This window comes from Callorhinchus milii, unplaced genomic scaffold, assembly GCF_018977255.1.
Source record: "Callorhinchus milii isolate IMCB2004 unplaced genomic scaffold, IMCB_Cmil_1.0 Scaffold31, whole genome shotgun sequence".
Taxonomy (NCBI): Eukaryota; Metazoa; Chordata; class Chondrichthyes; order Chimaeriformes; family Callorhinchidae; genus Callorhinchus; species Callorhinchus milii.
Window position 1 is genome coordinate 3,422,231 of NW_024704772.1, and position 18,781 is coordinate 3,441,011.

The window sequence follows — 18,781 nt, forward strand, 5'->3', positions numbered from 1 at the left end:
CCTGTTGGAGTTTAACTTCTATGGTCGTCCCACAGTTTTTCAGTCAATTGAAGATATGAAAGGGTTGCCTACCAACAAGCAAAGGCTACAGCAATGAAGGTGATGAAGTGTCTGTCCTGGAGTCTTCAGTGTAAAGGGACTTTAGTTCAAAAGTTCTGCCTGTGATGGATTTAACCTCAGCCAAAAACCTAACTCTAGCCTTGAAGAAAGTCAGATGAGAGTGAGGGGCACCATTTCCAGATTGACTCCAAGGCAACTCCAGTTTGAAGAGACACCATGATGTAACTGTGCTGATGTGTAAAGTCCAAAGCAGTTTCCTACAGACCACTACAGATGGCTTTTGAACTGCTTGCCATATATACTAGCTGTACCCGTTGCAGCTCCACTTGAGGCCAAAGGATCCAATATGGAATGTAGATTGACAGACAGACATTTCAACTTTATACTCTTGGGGGAGGACTTAGCACTTTAAAAATGTAATTTTGTTGTTTTTGCCAGGGCTGTGTTCTTTATTTTGTTCCCGCCTCTTGGCTACGTACATGCTCTGTGATGCACAGTGCCACGGTCAGCCGTGTGACGCATGATGCCACAGTGTCACCTGATGTAACTGCAGCGAAAAATGCAAAACTGAAACTAACTCAGGAATGATAGGCGATACCTGAAAATAAATATGCCCATGTCGCTCCGACATGCAAGACCTTTCCGATGAGATATAAATCATGACTACGTTATTGAGATCCTTCTTGAAGCGCAGACAGACATTGCCGTTTTATTAATATAGACATACATATTAATATATAATAGATATACATATATATATCTTCTACATCCCACTCTTAGCTTTTTTTAAAATTTCCCGGGTCTCCTTAATTTAATTTTGAATGAAGTGTGTAAAAAGATAAGACAATGAATTGTTGCATTAAATAAGGTGCTTAAACTAAAAAAGTTTAGTATCTGGTTTGCAGTATGTTGAAGAGACCTAGATTTTTTTTTAAAAAGTCAACATACTCTTTTTTTTGAGAAACATGAATGAATGCTAGCATTTGGGAATTATGCATATAATTGGAAGATTTATTATTTATTATTATTGGGCCAATAAGGAGCATTTAGGGTGTTTTAAACCCATGTTAGGCAGGTGAGTGAAATTATGTTCATACTACAAGCTTTTGGGATGAGGTAATATAAACTTTTGCAAACTTTTTATTTCTAAATTAACCAACATTTTATGGGCTGTTTGAAATCTGTCTCTTATTTGAAAAAACATGAATTAATGGTTGTGTCCCTCCAGGGACAGAGTGCACATTCCATTCCAACAAATCTATTTCTGGAATTTCCATGTGTAGGTGGGATGCAAGGAATTCTCAGTTGGATTTGGATACTCTTTACGCACGGCGATAGGTTTCCGCATGTGTCAAAGACACCCAAAACAAAAGTTGACCAACAAAAGCTAGCTTTTGGGAATTTAAAGTTCTTCAATGAAGAATGAAACACAAAATATTATTTACTGAACACTTTGTCAGAAGAATCATTTTTGGTCTCCAGAAATATGAAAATATTTTACTTCCTTGAGTATTTTTCTAACTATGAAAAAACCAAACTGTTTTTCTCACACTTTTATCTTTGACCCTTATGGAGATGCCCTTGTATGTATGTAAATACTCATTAGCAAGTGTGACTGGAAGATTGGAAGATCGCTTGTCTTGAAATGCACAATTGTTTTATAGTAGCCACATTTACCTATTAAAAGTTCACTGCACTTCACCATAATTAAAGTGAAGTGTTTTGTGACCTTTTAACAATAAGTACTTTAATGTTAACTACCATAAATGTAAATTTATCTTTCTTTGCTGAATTTGAATTATGCATTTCAGTGGAAGATTTACGTGACGCTGTTATCAGGCCAAATGGTGGGAAGCCTTCAGTTAAGAGTGGAAACGTTTGAAATTGTAAAATGAAAGATACTACTTGGAAAATTCATGCAAACCCATACACAGCAATTTTAAAATGCTATACTTGCATATAAATTATTTCACTGAAATGCAATGAAAAATGTGACTTGTAAGCTGCCTGTTTATATTATGACTGTTGTCAGGTTAACAAAACTTTAGCCACAATAGCCTGACTCTGGATGTCTTTCCCAAAATGTTTTTACTTTATGCCTTCTCTCAAACCCAGTCTAAATTTTCTCTTTAGCTGGGCCTTTGATAAACACTCCTAAATTTCACTTCTTCTCCTTCCTGATTGGTGACATTTTCTCCATCTTTCTATAAACTGTTCCTGTAAGTTATGTGGAAATTGTAAAGAAATATTTAAAACTCTTCAAAGCCATTGAATGATGAACAAAAGGCAAAATATTGCAGATGCTGGAAATCTGAAATAAAAACAGAAGTTGCTGGGAATATGCAGCAGACAACATCTATGGAAGAGGAAAATGATTTAATGTTTCAGGTCAACTGACCTGCTGCGTGTTTCCAGCAACTTCTGTTTTTATATCATTGAATGTTAATGTTGGTATAAAATAATGTCATCAATCCACAATAGAAATTGGTCATTCGTTCTTAGGCTTACCATGTGTTAGTTGGCTTCTGCTATTGACTACACTTGACATCAATTTATTTGAGTTGGTTAAAAGCTTATAGGCACCATACAATATAGAAGAAATCCTCAAATTTAATACACTGTTCATGATGTTGAAGGTCTCAAAGTGCTTCACAAAGTTTCTCTAAAATAAATACTGTATTTGTAATCAAAAGATATGCAAGGATTATTATTATTTTGCTATCTATTTGTTATGTTAAATTCCAGGTGAACCATCTGTTTTTCCATGATATTCATTGTGATTATTGTTGATAATGTCATGACTAAGCGCATAGCAGTGGTGTCATAAATAATGGAACAAAAACAGAAGTCGCTGGGAACACTCAGCAGGTCAGGCAGCATCTATGGAGAAAGGAAAGTGAGTCAACGTTTTGGGTACACGACCCTTTGTCAGAACCAGTTCTTTCTCCATAGATGCTGCCTTACCTGCTGAGTGTTCCCAGCGACTTCTGTTTTTGTTTTCAGATTTCCAGCATCTGCAGTATTTTGCATTTCATAAATAAGGGAAACTGGTTTAATCCAGCAAGCCATCAAAATCTGATTTGAAAATTGTTTGAATAGGTGAGGAAGCTTTTGATCTACATATTTTAGATCTCAGAATCCTTAAAGTGCTCCTTCTCACTTAGATTTGACGAGGCTCAGTTTATTGAAACTGTATTCCCATCTACAACTCTAGTGCTTCTAGCCATTTCTGTTGTCCCAACCATCGTAGTTTCATGAAAAAAAATCCCAGGATCAATGGAAGCTGACTGTTTAATGACTGTAGCAAGAACACAGCTTCCTTAATAGAGTTCATATGCTTGCATTTTATCACTACTGTCATTGAATCATTGAACCAGTCAAGGGATCGCTACCTACTTATCACTCATTTTAAAATACTGTAGCTGTATCTTTGCCTCATAACTGTAAATCAAGGTTTGGAGAAAGTAGTTCAATTTTGATTGGAATGTGGTCTACAGAAGTGAGGTCCAAGCTGACAACCTGGCATCGGGAATTTAAAACTCTAGGGAAATTATCTTTCAAACACAGATTAGATCGTTTTCTTTTAGGAAATAACAATATGAGGTATACATAGGTAGTTTGGGCAATATGTGCATGCAATTGCCAGGAAGGTAGAAGGTGAAATAGATGGACTTTTTTTGTCTAGTATTTCTTATGTTCTTATGATCTTAATTATAATTGGCCTCAGCACCCTTTGTTGAGAAAATCTGGTGAGGTTCTTACTCCTTATAGTATTAGTTACCAGATGTGGAATTTCAGTGAGGACAGGGTGGGTCTTGGCTGCGGTGCCCTGAGTGTGAATAGCCTGCCAAGACTTGTCATTGTTCACAAGAAACAACTTGCATTCTTATGGTTTATCACATGAAAGGTGCTTCACAATAATTTATTCTGGAGTGACTATTTTTTGTAGACAAAAAGAGCAACCATTTTGTGACAATCAACGTTCCACAAACTACCATGATGCGAATGGCCAACTTATCTGTATAACTATTGGCCAGGAAACCAGAAGAAAATCGTTAATCTTTTCAAATAATATCTTGGGGATCTCATCGAGGAATGGCCGATCTGATGTCAATTTGAACGTTTTGTTTGAAGGACGGCCTCTCTGACGATGCAGCAATGCCCTGAGCAACATTTAAACATCTGAGCTCATGTCCTGCAGTGAACAAGTGAAGTTGAAAGGGGTCAACTGAGACGAAGAGAGGAGAAAACTGCAAGATTAATAAAAACTACACAGAAAACTTGTTCTATTCTCAACCTAGGTGAAACCTCTTGCCTCTGTTTTCTCAGTTTGCTCAATGATATGAGCCTGGAATCGTTGACTAAAATCCAGATGTGAATTTATTGAAGAAGCTCTTGCTGGCTAGATAAGTAAATGTGCAGCAGGCCAGAACAGACTGGTTCAAACCCATGTTGGTAAATTTGAGTTCATAAAACAATTGCATGAAGCTATAGATGTAATTTAGAAACTGCTGTAAAAGGAATGTCATGTGTTAGGGAAGCAGATAATTCAGCCCAACCCTTGCATGCTGGAGTGTTTATTTATATATAATATTCACACGCACGACCTCTTATACCCCTCTATTCCCTTCTCCCTCATGTATGCACGTTTTCTCTTAAAAGCATTGACGCTTTTTGCTTCAACCAAAACGTGTGGCAGTGAGTTTCATATTCTCTCGACAATACAATAACTTACATTTATTGTAGTTGTCCTTGTGGAGTCTTGTAGCTCAGTGGTTAGAGCACTCGCCTCGCAAGCGAGAGGCAGGGCAAAGCCTTGGGCAAGTTTTCTTACTCCACACTTGAAAATAATACCTCAAGCAAAAAATTTTAAAATTGGCCACTTCAATCCACGACTGCTGTGCGCAATTGGCTGCCGCGTTTCGCCCACAAATATGCAGTCAATTCACTTTACAGTATATTCTGTGAAGCGCTTTGAGATGTTGAGAAGACTTGAAATGCGTTATATCAAATGGAAGAATTATATTATTGTTTATATAGCCCCCGCCCCCTCACGCAGGGTAGGCTCTCCACTCTGTGTAAAGAAGTACATCCTAACTTTCCTTTGGATTTATTAGGTATCATATATTCATGCTCCCTGTTTTGGATTCACAAGTGGAAACAGCCTAACAATATCCACCTTATCAAATCCTTTCATAATGTTAATTCATGTGCCCTCTCAATCGTCTCATCGTCAGTGAGAAGAAAATCTACCCTGTCGTTAGCAACTTTTGTTGCTAGCAAATTACCACTCAATACTTTGAAATCTAAACTGTACTCTCTCCTAAACTACAATGGCTTCTTTGTAATCTGATGACCAGAATTGCACAAGAACTCAAAATGTGGTCTAACCAGAGTTTTATATAAATTTAACATCATGGCTCTAATTTTGTACACTGTTGCTTGGAGATGAAGCCATTGCATTGTTTATGGCCTTAAAGGAATCAAATGGATTAAACCCAAAGCACAATATCATCATAATCTTGCTAATCAATTTTTGTTTCTTCACTCCAAAATAGGCTTTAACTCACTCTAGGTTTTGCATTGTGGGGTAATTGATTCTCTTTCTCCGTTCTTTCTAAAGCCATTCTTGAAGGCATTTTAATTCATCTTTCTTCGGCTGAGGGATAGATCCATAAGGATGGCGTTCTGGTGCCTCACCATTGAGAGCTGTAAGCTCTGCTTACTTACACTATTTACCCAATTTGTCCTGCTGTGAATTGAAGCAATGAAGTGTTTTTTCAGTACAAAGAGGATAACTGGAAATGTGTCCCAATTTTTTATTAAGTAATAAAAGGATAATTTGTTACTGAATCAAAGTTTATGGAAGAGAAACCAACCATGAATTAAATACTTCATCTGATCACCTAGTGAAGGCTAATAGACTGGACACATGACCTTACATGGTGTACTGCAATGCCCTTTATACTTGTCAATATTACAGAATATCAAAACTTGCCATTTGAAACAAACTCATGTTTGTAATACTTGGAAGCTATCTGGCTGTTTGCTTTTTGAAAGAGCCCCGTGCAGCAGCCCCTGTAAAATAATAATCTAATAATCCTTGCATTTGATATAGCGCCTTATCACGTTGTTGAGATGTCTCAAAGCACTTCACAGAATATATTGTAAAGTGCATTTGTGGATGAAAATGGTCTCCATCATACCATGATTTGTCAATTTAAACGTTACAGATCTCCTTTGACTGATCATTGTGAGAGGTGATATCTTAGGCACTTATTCTGGAAGGGTAATGGAGAATATTGTGGGAATACTTTGTCAGCAAAATGGTATCCATTCTTCTGGCAATGCGGTGTGTGACCTATTGGAAATACATTTTCTCTGAAATAAAAAAAATGCTATGAATCTCAACATTGCTGCACATAAAAATGCATTGCACATGTTTCAAGAATATCTCAGACTCTAGACTGTTTTGTGTGTCACTTCTGGCATTTTGCCAGGCGTGTAGCCTGCTTTGAGTTAATTATCTGCTCGGTTGCCAAGCGACTGTCAGCCATCTCCTAGAGACAGAGGCAACGGGTGCCTGGGGCAGCAGAAGTGCAGCTGAGATGAGTGTGAGATGGCAGATGGAACTGCATCTCAAACTAGGGAATAACTGGGTACAATATAAAGGATCTCCAGATGATGTAAGGGATCACATTCCGGCAAATAAATGTATTGGCAGCTAAGGTCTATGTTCTGTCACTTGTAGCTTTTTTGAGGGGTCAGCTGGGTGTCTGACACATGCGGAAACCTTCACTGTGCTTAAGAGTATCCAAACTCAACTGACAATTGCATCCCACCCACACATGGAAATTCTAGAGATAGATTGTTGGAATGGAATGTGCACTCTCTCCCTGGAGGGACGCATCCTGTTCACCTAATTCAGGGGGAGTATTTGGCGCAGGTTGGCAAGAGCCAAATACTTCTCACAAAACCCAAGAACGGCAAGGCGGATGCACTGGCTCAAGGCTCAAATGATTCTCCCAGCAAAATGGCTGTTGTTGCAAATACCTCGGGCTCTGTTTGGACACTAGTAGTTATGAGCAGCACCGAGGGGTGGGCAAATTCTGTCCTTTGTTCTTAAGTACTTTAATCATTGTTATCTTTCATAGCTCAAGGAGACTTGTCTGGGCAACAAACATTACCTCTACATCTTTATTCTCAGTGACTGAAAACTGGCCTCTTGTTCTTGAAACTTCTCTGTTGATCCTTTTCTCGTTCGCCATTGATCAAAGTGATTGATAGACCAGTTATTGACCATAAGGTGATGGACCCAAGAATCTTTTAACATCTGCTCAGAAAATAATAGGCCTTGCATTTGATTTAGCGCTTTCTACATCGGGAGGAAGTCTCAAAAGTGGTTCAAAGGATGTACTGTAAGGTGTAGTGACGTGTACCTTCTGGGCTTATGAACAAAATGGGTAGGTCTTGAAAAGAGGGAGAGAGGGGGCAAGGCGGAGGAATTGAGAGAGAGTGTTTCAGAGTTTTGCGGAGCAGTGGCTGAATGCACGATCTACAATGGTAGATTGGAGGGCGCGAGAGACAAGCAGGAGGCCGGTGCCAGTTGAGCAGAGGCGCTGGGTAGTGGATCAAAATGGTGGATGAATTTAATCAAAATGTGTTGACGTGTTTGACTTAACATCCAGCGAACAATGTCAGGATTTTGCATTTGCTCACAGGTCAGTGCATCATTTACAAATTATTAATTCTCATGTTTTTGCTCGAGCATTGGTCAACTTGGTGTGCCAGCTTTCCTAAAGACTAAAGTTTTCATGAAACATCTCCAGCTTTTTATCTAGTTCCCAAGGGTGTAGTTAGACTTCGAAAGGAAGAAAATAATCTGGCCATTCTGATACTAGTGTAAGAAATGTTTTCGGATATCCTGCTCAATCTCACTAGGAACATTGGGATGCCTCCTAGGCTGTTGTTTATCATTACTTTGCAAGTTTATTAATTAGATCACAACAGATTTTTAAAATCGCATTTCCCTGCCTTTTCCCCATACCCCTTAATAGTCTTGCCTTCCAAGTTTCTTTACTAACATCCGAATTGACTCTACCTTAATGGCCATTTGGGGTAGTAGATTTCCCATTTTCACACCTCTGTTTGAAGAAACGCTTCTGCTCTGGCTTCAAACCCAAAGAGGGATTCTTTCTCTTACCTCTCAGGGTAGGTTCATTGTCAGCCTTCTTTTGAGAGCCTGCTGAAATTCTACTTTTCACTGGCCTTAGTGGATGATTTGAGTGCTCCAAAATAACTCCAGGTTGGACATACCTGAAAATATTGTTCTGGCATTACTTTTTGTATGACATTTAATTTATATATCGTATAAAATGATGTCTGAGCTATCTCTTCAAATACTGAAGAGATCTACCTACCTTTTATTTCTTCCTCTTAGCTTAACTCACAAATACTGGAAATTAATTTAGTTTCTCTCCTTTATATTTCCAAGGCTGTTGATGGCCCTTCATATCATGGCCACAGAATATGTATGCAGTACATTAGAAATTGTTCAGTAATAGGCCATTCAGCCTATGTTTAGTATTCCATCTGTGGCCTGACCAGACAATTTTAGACCAATTGTAATTTAGCTGTGTCTAATATATTTACATTGTTACTTTCAGAAATAGCCAGTAATTATTCTGCTGCAACTGTAGCTTGGAAGATGTATTGCATTCAGAGCACTTTTTTTCAACATAGACAATAGCAACTCTACTTACTTTTTATTATTGCTACACGTTGTTTAGGCTTTGTGAGGACGAGTCAATTATCGCTTCTGTACCTTCTTGCCTCTTTGGCAATTCACGGGGTACATGTGGGCCTACATTTTCTTCTCTTTGCTTGATTTTTACTCTTGACAAGTCACTGGGACTAAGGAGTCATCCCACTCAGCTCCTGTTAACCCTGCAAGCCAAAGCCCTAACGGGTAGGGTGATCCTAGCTGGACAACAACAACAACAAGATTCCATTTATAGAGCGCCTTTCACGTCGGGAGGACGTCCCAAGGCGCTGCACAGTTGGGTCAGGACCCGAACAAGGGGGAAATGGTCAGGGTGGGGGGAGGGAAGGGAGGGAGCGAGGAGGGGGTAGAGAGACGAGAGGGGAGCTGAAGACAAGCGGCAGGAAAGCTTGCCAAGCAGTGCTATCAATGGCAAGCTATGTTTTAGCTGCATAGCTGGTTAGACTGCAACATACGCTCTGGGGTCACCAAGCTTTGGCTCTTGCCAACCTACTCCTAATATGTTCCAGAATTAGGTAAGCAGGATCATCCATCCAGGGAGAGTGTGCATCCATTCCAACAACCTGTCTGGGATTTCCATGCTTGGAAATCTTAGTTTGGTTTGAATACTCTTAAGTACGATGATGGATTTTTGATTGGGTCATGTACTCTGGGGAAGGCATCTAACCCTTTTTTAACTGTGGTTTGGCTCTACAGGTATTTATCACCCATCACTGATATATTACTTGATTCTAAGTGTTAGTTGGCTGAAGCACATCGCAGCTGTGCCCAATCCGATTTTCACTCAAGAAACTCTCAGGTGTGCAGGTGTTTCTGCCTTATGAAAGTGATCAAGAACCCTTGTTGATGTTCTCTTCCTTTAAGTCAATTCATTTGTTTCTGACCTTGAATCTAACTGTGTTCGTTCTGATTTTAAGACTATGTAATGGAACATAAAAAACATAAGAACTGCTAAATGAAAAAATTACCAAGATCCATTTAGTTCGCCTTCCACCTTCCTGGCGGTTGAATGCACATATGTCCTGAACTACCTATGTACCATATCCCAGTGTATGAAATTATTGTACAGATTGACACATTTTAAAATTGGCATCCCTAAAATTGCATCCCTGTGTTTTATGCACTAATGTTTTAAAAATCATATCAGTGTTACTTATTTTGTTTGACATGACCACCTCTACTATTCCGGAACTGAATATTGAAAATATATACATTGAAGTTTATGTTTTCCTAGAATCATAAATTTTTTAAAAACTTTTTTTTTAGACTTCTCGCATTTGGTCATTTTCTTAACTGTTTTTTAACCTTTTTGACAGGAACTGATTTAGCAAATACAGATTCAATCGACAAAGTCTTCATTTGATTCAATTTTATTCTGCTTTTGGTCAGAGTTATTCCTTTGCTGCAATTATACATTGTGTTAGTTGTTAAAGTCTAATGGATAAGATCCAAACAGCTGGCACATGAGACTGCAAATTTGGAGAGTTAAATAATTTATGTTCTATGATGCAACATCAACATAAAGATTAAAATAAGACTGAGAATTTAGTTTCCTTAATCTGGTGCCTGTATTGCATTTAACTTTGAAATCTAGTGTGGGTGCCATCAGTCAGTATGGATGCAGTAATATATTGCATTTGATCCACTTGAGGTCTGTAGTTGTGGGATGGTGTTGGGAGTGTTATAAGTAAACAAGGTGGGATAGAGTCAGGCATAGTGATTTTGATATGGAGTGGCAATTTGTAAATGCAAGTAATTTGAGAAAAGATGCAGCCAGGTCTGATATTGTTAAATTGTTAAGCGGCACAGCAACTCGCATGCTAATGTGTTAGCCTTGTACAGTGTGGCTAACCTCCCATTATAAGTGCTTTGCTGGTGTGTGACTTCACTTATACCTTGGATATCCAGTAGATCCATGATTACTGGAAGTACAGGACTTTTTCAGCTAAATGGCCAGCATCTCATGCTAAAAAGTAAAAAGTGACTTGACTAATCTGAGTTGGTATGTGATATTGTTTGCTTTGTAAGGCTGGGCTGCAGGTATACCTTGTTTCATTAAATGAGAGGTGGGAATGCTACCAACTGAGCCAGCCAACCTACAGGCTGAAAAGTACACAGGGGGAACGGGAGAGGTAATCTCTGGCACACCTGTTCAGCAATCCTCTCAATTCATTGTTTAGTCATTCGCTTCAACAACACCACCAATAACTCGCATTCACATAGCGACATAAGAACATAACAATTAGGAGCAAGAGAAGGCCATTCGGCCCCTCGAGCCTGTGCCCCGCCATTTGAAAAGATCATGGCTGATCTTCAGACCTAACTCTAATTACCTGCTCTATCCCCAATCCCTCTGTATTTTAAAAATCTCTCAGTCTCAGCCTTGAAGATGTTCAAGGACTGAGCATCTACAGCCTTCTGGGGGAGTGAATTCCATAAATTCACTGCCCTCTGAGCGAAGAAATGTTTCCTCAACTCTGTTCTAAAAGGCTGAACCTTAATTTTCAGACTGTGACCCCTGGTTATAGATTCTCCTCCCGGGGGAAACAGTGTCTACTTTATCAGCCCTTTAAGAATCTTATATGTTTTGATAAGATCTCCCCTAATTCTTCTGTACTCTAGAGAATACAACCCCAGTTTATTCAGACTATCCTCATAGGTCAGTCCCCTCATCCCAGGCACTAACCGAGTGAATCTACGCTGCACCCCCTCTCGGGCAAGTGTGCCTTTTTTGAAATAAGGAGACCAAAACTGCACCCAATACTCTCACCAAGGCTCTACACAGTTGCAGCAAGACTTCCCTACTCTTGTATACTCTAAACCTTTTGCAATGAACGCTAACATGCCGTTCGCCTTCTTAGTTGCTCCTGCACCTTCAAACTAACTTTTTGAGACTGGTGTACAAAGACACCCAAATCCCTCTGAACACTAATTCCTCTGACATTCACGCAGGGTAGGGTCCCAGAGCGCATCATAGTGGTGGAGTCTGACAACAAGCCAAGGGAAGAGGGAGGGGGAGGTGACCATAAGCATGATCAAAAAGGAAAGTCTTTAGGCGGGCTTCGAATGTGGGGAGGGGGCAAGGCAGAGGGATTGAGGGAGAGAGTTATAGAGTTTCGGGGCATAGTGGCTGAAAGCATGACCGCCGATGGTGGAACGGAGGGGACGAGGGACAGTCAGGAGGCTGGAGCCAGCCAAGCGGAGGCAGCGGGTAGTGGATTGGCAGGGTAAGCAGGTAGGATAGGTAGGGAGGTGTGAGGGATTGAAATGATTGGAAAATAAGTGAGAGAATCTTGAAGTTGATTTGTTTGGTGATTGGGAGCCAGTGGAGCTTGGCAAAGACTTCATGCCTAATTATGATATCTTCTGTTAGCAGCCATGTTTGCTTAGATAAACTATATTTGACTGTAATTGCTGTCTTAACTAGATGCTATGTTTACCACAAAAATTAGATGAATGGTGAACAGCCACTCTTAAGCTCCCCTCTATAACTGCTTAATAGCATCCTTTCCATCGCTAGCTGATCCTTTAGTTCCTTACCCCTTAACTTCTGCAACGCTCTCCCCCAACACCTCCAAACCACCACTAATAATCTTATTAACTTTTAATTGTTGAAAGAGAGATATAGTAAAAAGGTAGGGAAGTGAGATTAAAAGATCTGCCCAATGTTATCTAACGCATTAAAGGACAGGTTTTATTGCTGAATGGCCTCCTCATATTCTTAAAATAGGAATTTTATTCTCTGCAACAGCGAGTTCTGTGTCTGAGAGTTAGACATTTGGTGTTGTGCTTTTGTGCTAATAGAAGCTTCCATATATTAGGTATTCTGTGCAAATTGTTAAGTGTCTTTGGATGTGCTCCCAATTTAAAAGGTGCTATGTAAATGTAAACTTGTATAGTATAGCATCCTAATGTACGCTTCTCCTTTCTCTGTCAGGAGGATCTAAAGTGAAGCTCTGAATGGTGTGAGGGAAATAGAGTGAAAGGTACGTGAAATACTAGATGTATCTGATAACTTTGTAACCCAGACTTTTAGAGTACTCTTGATTACAGTGGTTAGAACATTCGCTTCGCAAGCGAGATACCTGGGTTTGATTCCCCGTAGGACAAAATGTTGGGCAAGTTTCTTTAATCCACACGCTTCTGTTTACCTAGCAAGAAAAAGGAACCCAGTTGTTATTGGTGGATCGCTTTTCCAAGGGTAATAATCCCTTCAAAAAAAATTGGTCACTTCAATCCACGACTATTTGTGGGACACTCCTATGCGATATTGACTGACGCATTTTGCCCACNAAAAAAAGGTCAATTCACTTTACAGTATATTCTATGAAGCGCTTTGGGACATCTTGAAGACACGATAAGGCGCTATATTAAATGCAAGGATGATGATTATTATCTCCGGTGAGTAGATTAGTCAGTTTTAACAAGTAGGTTAAAGCTTGAGATGAAGTGTCTCGCTGAGTGAATGTTCACTCATAAGGGGAGTGTCAAGTGATTCCTGGTTACTTGATGGAGATCCAGAATATTTCCGGCACAACTTTCTGCGCTAAAAATATGACTGACTTCTGGGTCGGTGGGTCTGCTCTGCACAAGCAAACTATGCACAGATAAGGTCGCTTCCCAAAACAACAGCAGCAACAAATGACATTTACACAGTGCCTTTCACGTCAGGAGGGCGACCAAGGTGCTGAACAGTCAGGAATCCACACCCAAGATGGTTTGGGGATAAAGATGTCACGTGACATCCACGTGAGTTGGGTTGCACTCTAAACGTCTCAACCGAAGGGTGGCACCTCCAGCATACAATCCAGCATACCCCCAACACTACATTGGAGTGTCAGCTTAGACGTTTGATTCCAAGTCCCAACTTGACTTGAACCCACAACCTTTTGACTCTGAGGCGAGAGCGCTACCCCTGAGCCAGGCTGACACAATGGCTCAGTGATAGCGCTCCGTGACCTTAATGGGGCGTCATGCGAATAGCAGGCAAGAAGTGAGATTAACGCCAACCTGACAAGCTGGAAATGTATTCTGCTCTTTTAAATGCAGAGATGTGGAGTAGCTCCTTCCCGCTCCTCACGTAGTTATTAGGTGACGGGATCTTGTTGAGTTTGTACCTGTTGTTCTAAGTGCCATATTGGTCCTTTTCTACCTGTAGAAGCCTGCAGCATGCCAATATAACCCAACTGTGAATCAGTACTGGTCTGAAAACAATAACAGCTTGCTTTTACACAGCGCCTCTCACGCAGGATAGAGTCCCAGAGCACACGCCGAGCTGGGGGTGGGGGACCNGGGGGTTGGTGGTGACCGTAGGTATAGTCAAAGAGGAAGATCTTCAGGCACGATCTGAAATTGGAAAAGGAGGGGACAAGGCGGAGAGATTAATGGAGAGTGTGACAGAGTTTCGAGAAGTAATGGCTGAAAGCGCAGCCACCAATTGTCTCAAAACTGTTCAAAATGGGGGAATTTACATTTAAATAATGGTGGTTTGAGGCTAACCCATTAAGATATTTATGGTGATAATGTGCAAAATTTTATACCCCCCAAAATACCTTACAGTATTTTGGCGCATTTTAAGACTTGTGGCCTAATTTTACTTTGCAAATTCCTTCATGAACTCTCCTATCTTTATCCCTCAGTCTTGATCCCAACATTCTTGTTTAGGAAGTGAAGAATGCTGAGATTTGAATGAATAGTCACTTTTTGTTATTCGACTGATTTAATAGGTTAAAAGGTGTGAGGTTACTTTTTCAAAAATTATCAAAATATCATAGTGATAAGTTTCACTTTGCAATGACTTTTACGGCACAAGAGTATTTTCACTGGCTCAGATTTGTGAATGCAGAATTAGAAGTTTCAAACTTATTGTAAAATGTGTGCTGTTGGGTTTCCACAGTTTGAATTTAAATAAAAATGTTGCTTACAAATTCATTGTGCAATGATTTGACACACTAATAAGCTATGCATCGAAATAGTCGCTGAAAACCATGAAAAGATGGATGTGTAAGACCAGAAAATAATATTTAATGATCCTTGCATTTCATACAGTGTTTTTCATGTCGTGAGGACGACCCAAAGCTCTTCACACTGCTTTAAAGTGGAGTGACTGAGTTTTGTAGGCAAACGCGGTAGATACTTTGCACATAATATAATAATTGTTGCATTTGATATAGCGCTTTATCATATGATAAGATTTCTCAAAGCACTTCACAGGATATACTTAAGAGGTTTGACTGTGTATTTTGTGGGCGAAATGCAGTAGCCAGTTTGCGTACAACTATGTCTTACAAACAACCATGCAGTGAGTAAGAAGTTATATTTGGGAGATTGTTAGACAGGACACTGGAAGAGGGAAACTCTTTTTGAATAGCACTGTGGTATCTTTAATGTCTACCTGAACAGACAGAGAGTCAGTTTAATGTCTCATCCGGAGGTCGGCACCTCTGACAAAAAATGCACACCCGCCCCTTCCCCCACGATGCCGCATTGGAGCATCAGCTTAGACTATGTGATTCCAAGTCCTGATGGGGGGGGCTTGATCCTACAACCTTCTAACTCTGAGGCCTGGCTGACATATGTAATAATGTTCCACAAACAGCCATGAAGTGAATCACCAATTTTATTTGCAAGGTTGTTGGCCAGGACAACTGGAGAATCTCCCTTTTCTTTTCCAATGGTGCCGTGGGTGCCTTAACACCCACTGAAGAGGCACAGAAGGCAGCCCAACATGGAGCTTGAACCTAAAATCTTCTGTCTTGGAGGCGAGAGGGCTACCAACTGAGCCAGGCTGACACCCTATGTAAAGAATATGCTTATCATAGTAATAATAATAGAGATGAAGCATTGTTACTGTGGTTCATAATAACCATAAAAGAAGTAGCGAATACATTTTTCTTATGGCCAGTCCAGAATGCATTAGATATTCAGCATTACTGTTGGAAACACTGACTATTGCCTGTAATCAGATTACTGATGGAGGAGAGGTTGCTGCTCCTGGTTTAATGGATTTGTTATTCCTGGCTAAGTATATACCATTTTTTTAAAAAACAGAAAACTAATACTTAGAAATGATAGGTGCCAGCTAAGCTGTGTGCCTGCCCAAATCTCCTTCGTTGGCAGCTATGAGTTATACATGCAGCAGTAGTTAACTCTTGCTTAGATTTGTTTTTTCCCAAAGTAAAATGTCTCATCAGTTTGTAGTTGTTTGAAGTGGGTTCCAAACGCAATGGAAATCCATTCATGGCTTGTGTTGTATTACAGTGTTGCTAACAGTATTGCGTTCTCCCATTGTGGCAGTGGAGTGTCAGCCTAGGTTATAAGTTCACCCTGTTCCAACCCTCAATCCGCTGCCTCTGCTCACCTGATTCCATGTCACTCATGCCCTCCATTCCACCATTAGTGGCCGCATTTTTAGCCGCTACGCCCCGAAACCTTGGAACACTCGTCCTCTAATCCAACGCCTTACCCCGTCTTTAGGTCGTGCCTGAAGATCTTCCTCTTCAACCGTGCCTACGGTCACTTCCCCCCCTCCCTCCAGCTTGGCATCATGCTCCGCCACAATCAAGCGCTCTGAGGGGCACTATCTAAGTGCAAGTTGCTGTTGCTTGATGCAGCAGAGCATCTCGTTGCAAACCCATTTTACTGTGACTGACAGTTTCCAATTCAGTCACCTTTTTAATATGCTTTTATCCTTTTAAGTGTAATAATTTTAGGCATTGAAGCTCAACAGTTCTTGAAAAGCTGTGCTTGAAACTCACTATACTCTTTTGAAACAAAAAGTACTGTGCATTAAGTAGAGGGAATCAGTTGGTGTAATCTTTCTTCTACTGAAGCTTTGTTGTTCGGGCCTTCAACCTCTCTGCCCCAACCCTTTGGAACTGTATGTCACTGCCTCGTCCCCTCCCTTGCCTCCTTCAAGACTTGTCTCCAGACCCTCCTCTTCAAACATGCCTTTGGTCACCCTCTTACCTCCACCCTTCTGATTCCAACCTCCAGCTTGGGTCAAAATCCCCGACTATGTCATGCCTTATGAGTCCTCCTGACGTGAAAGGCGCTATACAAATGTAATGTGTTATTTACCCAGAAATTCTTGACTGTGTAAGACCATAGAAAAAACACTCGGATAGAAGTGCACAAATTGTCAAGTTCTGTTGGGATTAACTCCTTTTTCAGCCAGCAACAGTATTGGTTCTCTTGGAGTCTTGGGGTGCACTAAATTTTTTGGGACAATTTCCAAATTATTTGATGGTGTCAATAATCCGGTGGAACAAAGGAACAGGCTATTCACCACCTTGAGCCTGTTTTGCCATTCTACTTTGATGTAGAGTGTGCAGAGATGTTGAACATTTGACAGTCAGCTCTCTCTCTTCTATTTCTCAAGTTTTTTTTGTGAATCTAATTTCGCTGGAGGTGGAGTCTAATATTTGCATAGTTGGTTTCTTAAAAGTATCTTGGTGCATTTGATACCTTTATTGATGTGATGGCACTGTTATTTCCATATTAGGCAGCAAAAAACCCAACCTATTAACATTAGTTCAGTGGAAAGCATCAAATGAAGTACTCTAAAAGGTTACCTAGGTACTTTTATGCCGTTCTGTAATGAGTCGAATTGTTACAGGAAGTACCTCATCAGTTACAGGATCCTGATTTCCGTGAAGTTATCATAAGCCCTGGTAAAATGAGAATTTCATGGTGCTCTGTGTGTGGGAATTGATGTTCAAAGCACAAGCATTCTATTGCATCAATTCCTACTCCTTCATTTGTTTAAGCTACACCCGTAAAATTAAGAGTATCATCAACAACAATACTTGTAAAGTGCCCTTCATGTCGGAAAGATGCCCCAGGGCGCTGGCAGGTCGGGTTTTTGGACCCGAGCTGGGAGTTGGGGTCAGGAGGGCAGAGGGGATGGGAGAGTGGCTGAAGGCAGGGTCAAAGAGCAAGGTTAAGCAGGAAGGGAAACTTAAACCCTACGCTGGAGGACTCCTGGTGCTGGTGCATACAGAAGAAATGTACACATCAACTTTTATTTTAAGAATTTAAATAATGCTAGGCTTGCAACAGTTGCTGTCACCGTCAGTTTGAAAGCGAGGTTTTATGCTGCAACAACGATTTACATTTACACAACTCCTTTCACATCAGAGGAACAGACGTCTCAAAGAGTGTCACACAGCTACTTAAGAGCCTGAGTTATGGAAAGTTCTTTGAAGATCTACCTCTCCCTTCTGTAAGAAATGCTGATGGAAGATGTTTCTAGAGGCTAGAAACTTTCCATGAGTCTTAACCTATGTAAAGTCTTTTCTGATCAACTCAGATCTTTCAACTTGAACTGGTTTTGTAAATCCTGTTAAATATGGCCCAAGAATAAGTGATATCTGCTACATTTTCATTGTGAATTACCATCACATAAATGTTTATAATTTCTTGAGACCAGTAACTTCCTTCTTCCATATTAGCTGTGGTTATTATCAATAACCTTCTTGAGGCTTGCTAAAGTAAGTGTGCAATATGTGGTTATGGTGGAAAGGGATATCCACCTAGATAGGCAAGGGACGCGCTGATAAGAGATGCAGTACCAATGGTCCAGGACTGATTTTGTTGGAAGACAACATTTTTGTCTGAAGACATTATTGTCTGAAGGAAGGAATCATAGGAATCCTTCCTATTATCCCCAGAAAAGCGATCCACCAATCGATTAAAATCCGGGCTCCAACTTTGCAGATTACACAAATTGTGTAGATGGGAGTTTAAATAGATTAAGTGAGTGGGCAAATCTGTGGCAGATGGAATTCAATGTGGAGAAGTGTGAGGTCATTCACTATGGATCCAAAAATAGGAAAACAAAATATCTTCTAACTGGAAGAGCAAAGGGATTTAAATGGGTGTCCATGTACACAAATCACACAAGTCAACCTCACGGGTACAAAAAATTATAAAAAAGGC

The 18,781-nt window shown here is 40.2% G+C and overlaps 1 protein-coding gene across 10 annotated transcripts in view; it reads left to right on the forward strand.

The window, feature by feature from the left end:
* LOC103189678 (activating transcription factor 7-interacting protein 1) overlaps positions 1-18,781 on the forward strand; it is a 102,173-nt gene that overhangs the window by 13,500 nt on the left and 69,892 nt on the right. For 9 of the 10 annotated variants that reach the window (XM_007910155.2, XM_042344999.1, XM_042345000.1 and 6 more), the window contains exon 2: positions 12,780-12,828. The exons of the other annotated variant lie outside the window; for it this stretch is intronic. The gene's annotated coding sequence lies outside the window, so the exon portion shown is untranslated. The remainder of the gene's footprint in view (positions 1-12,779; positions 12,829-18,781) is intronic. 10 annotated transcript variants of the gene reach the window in all.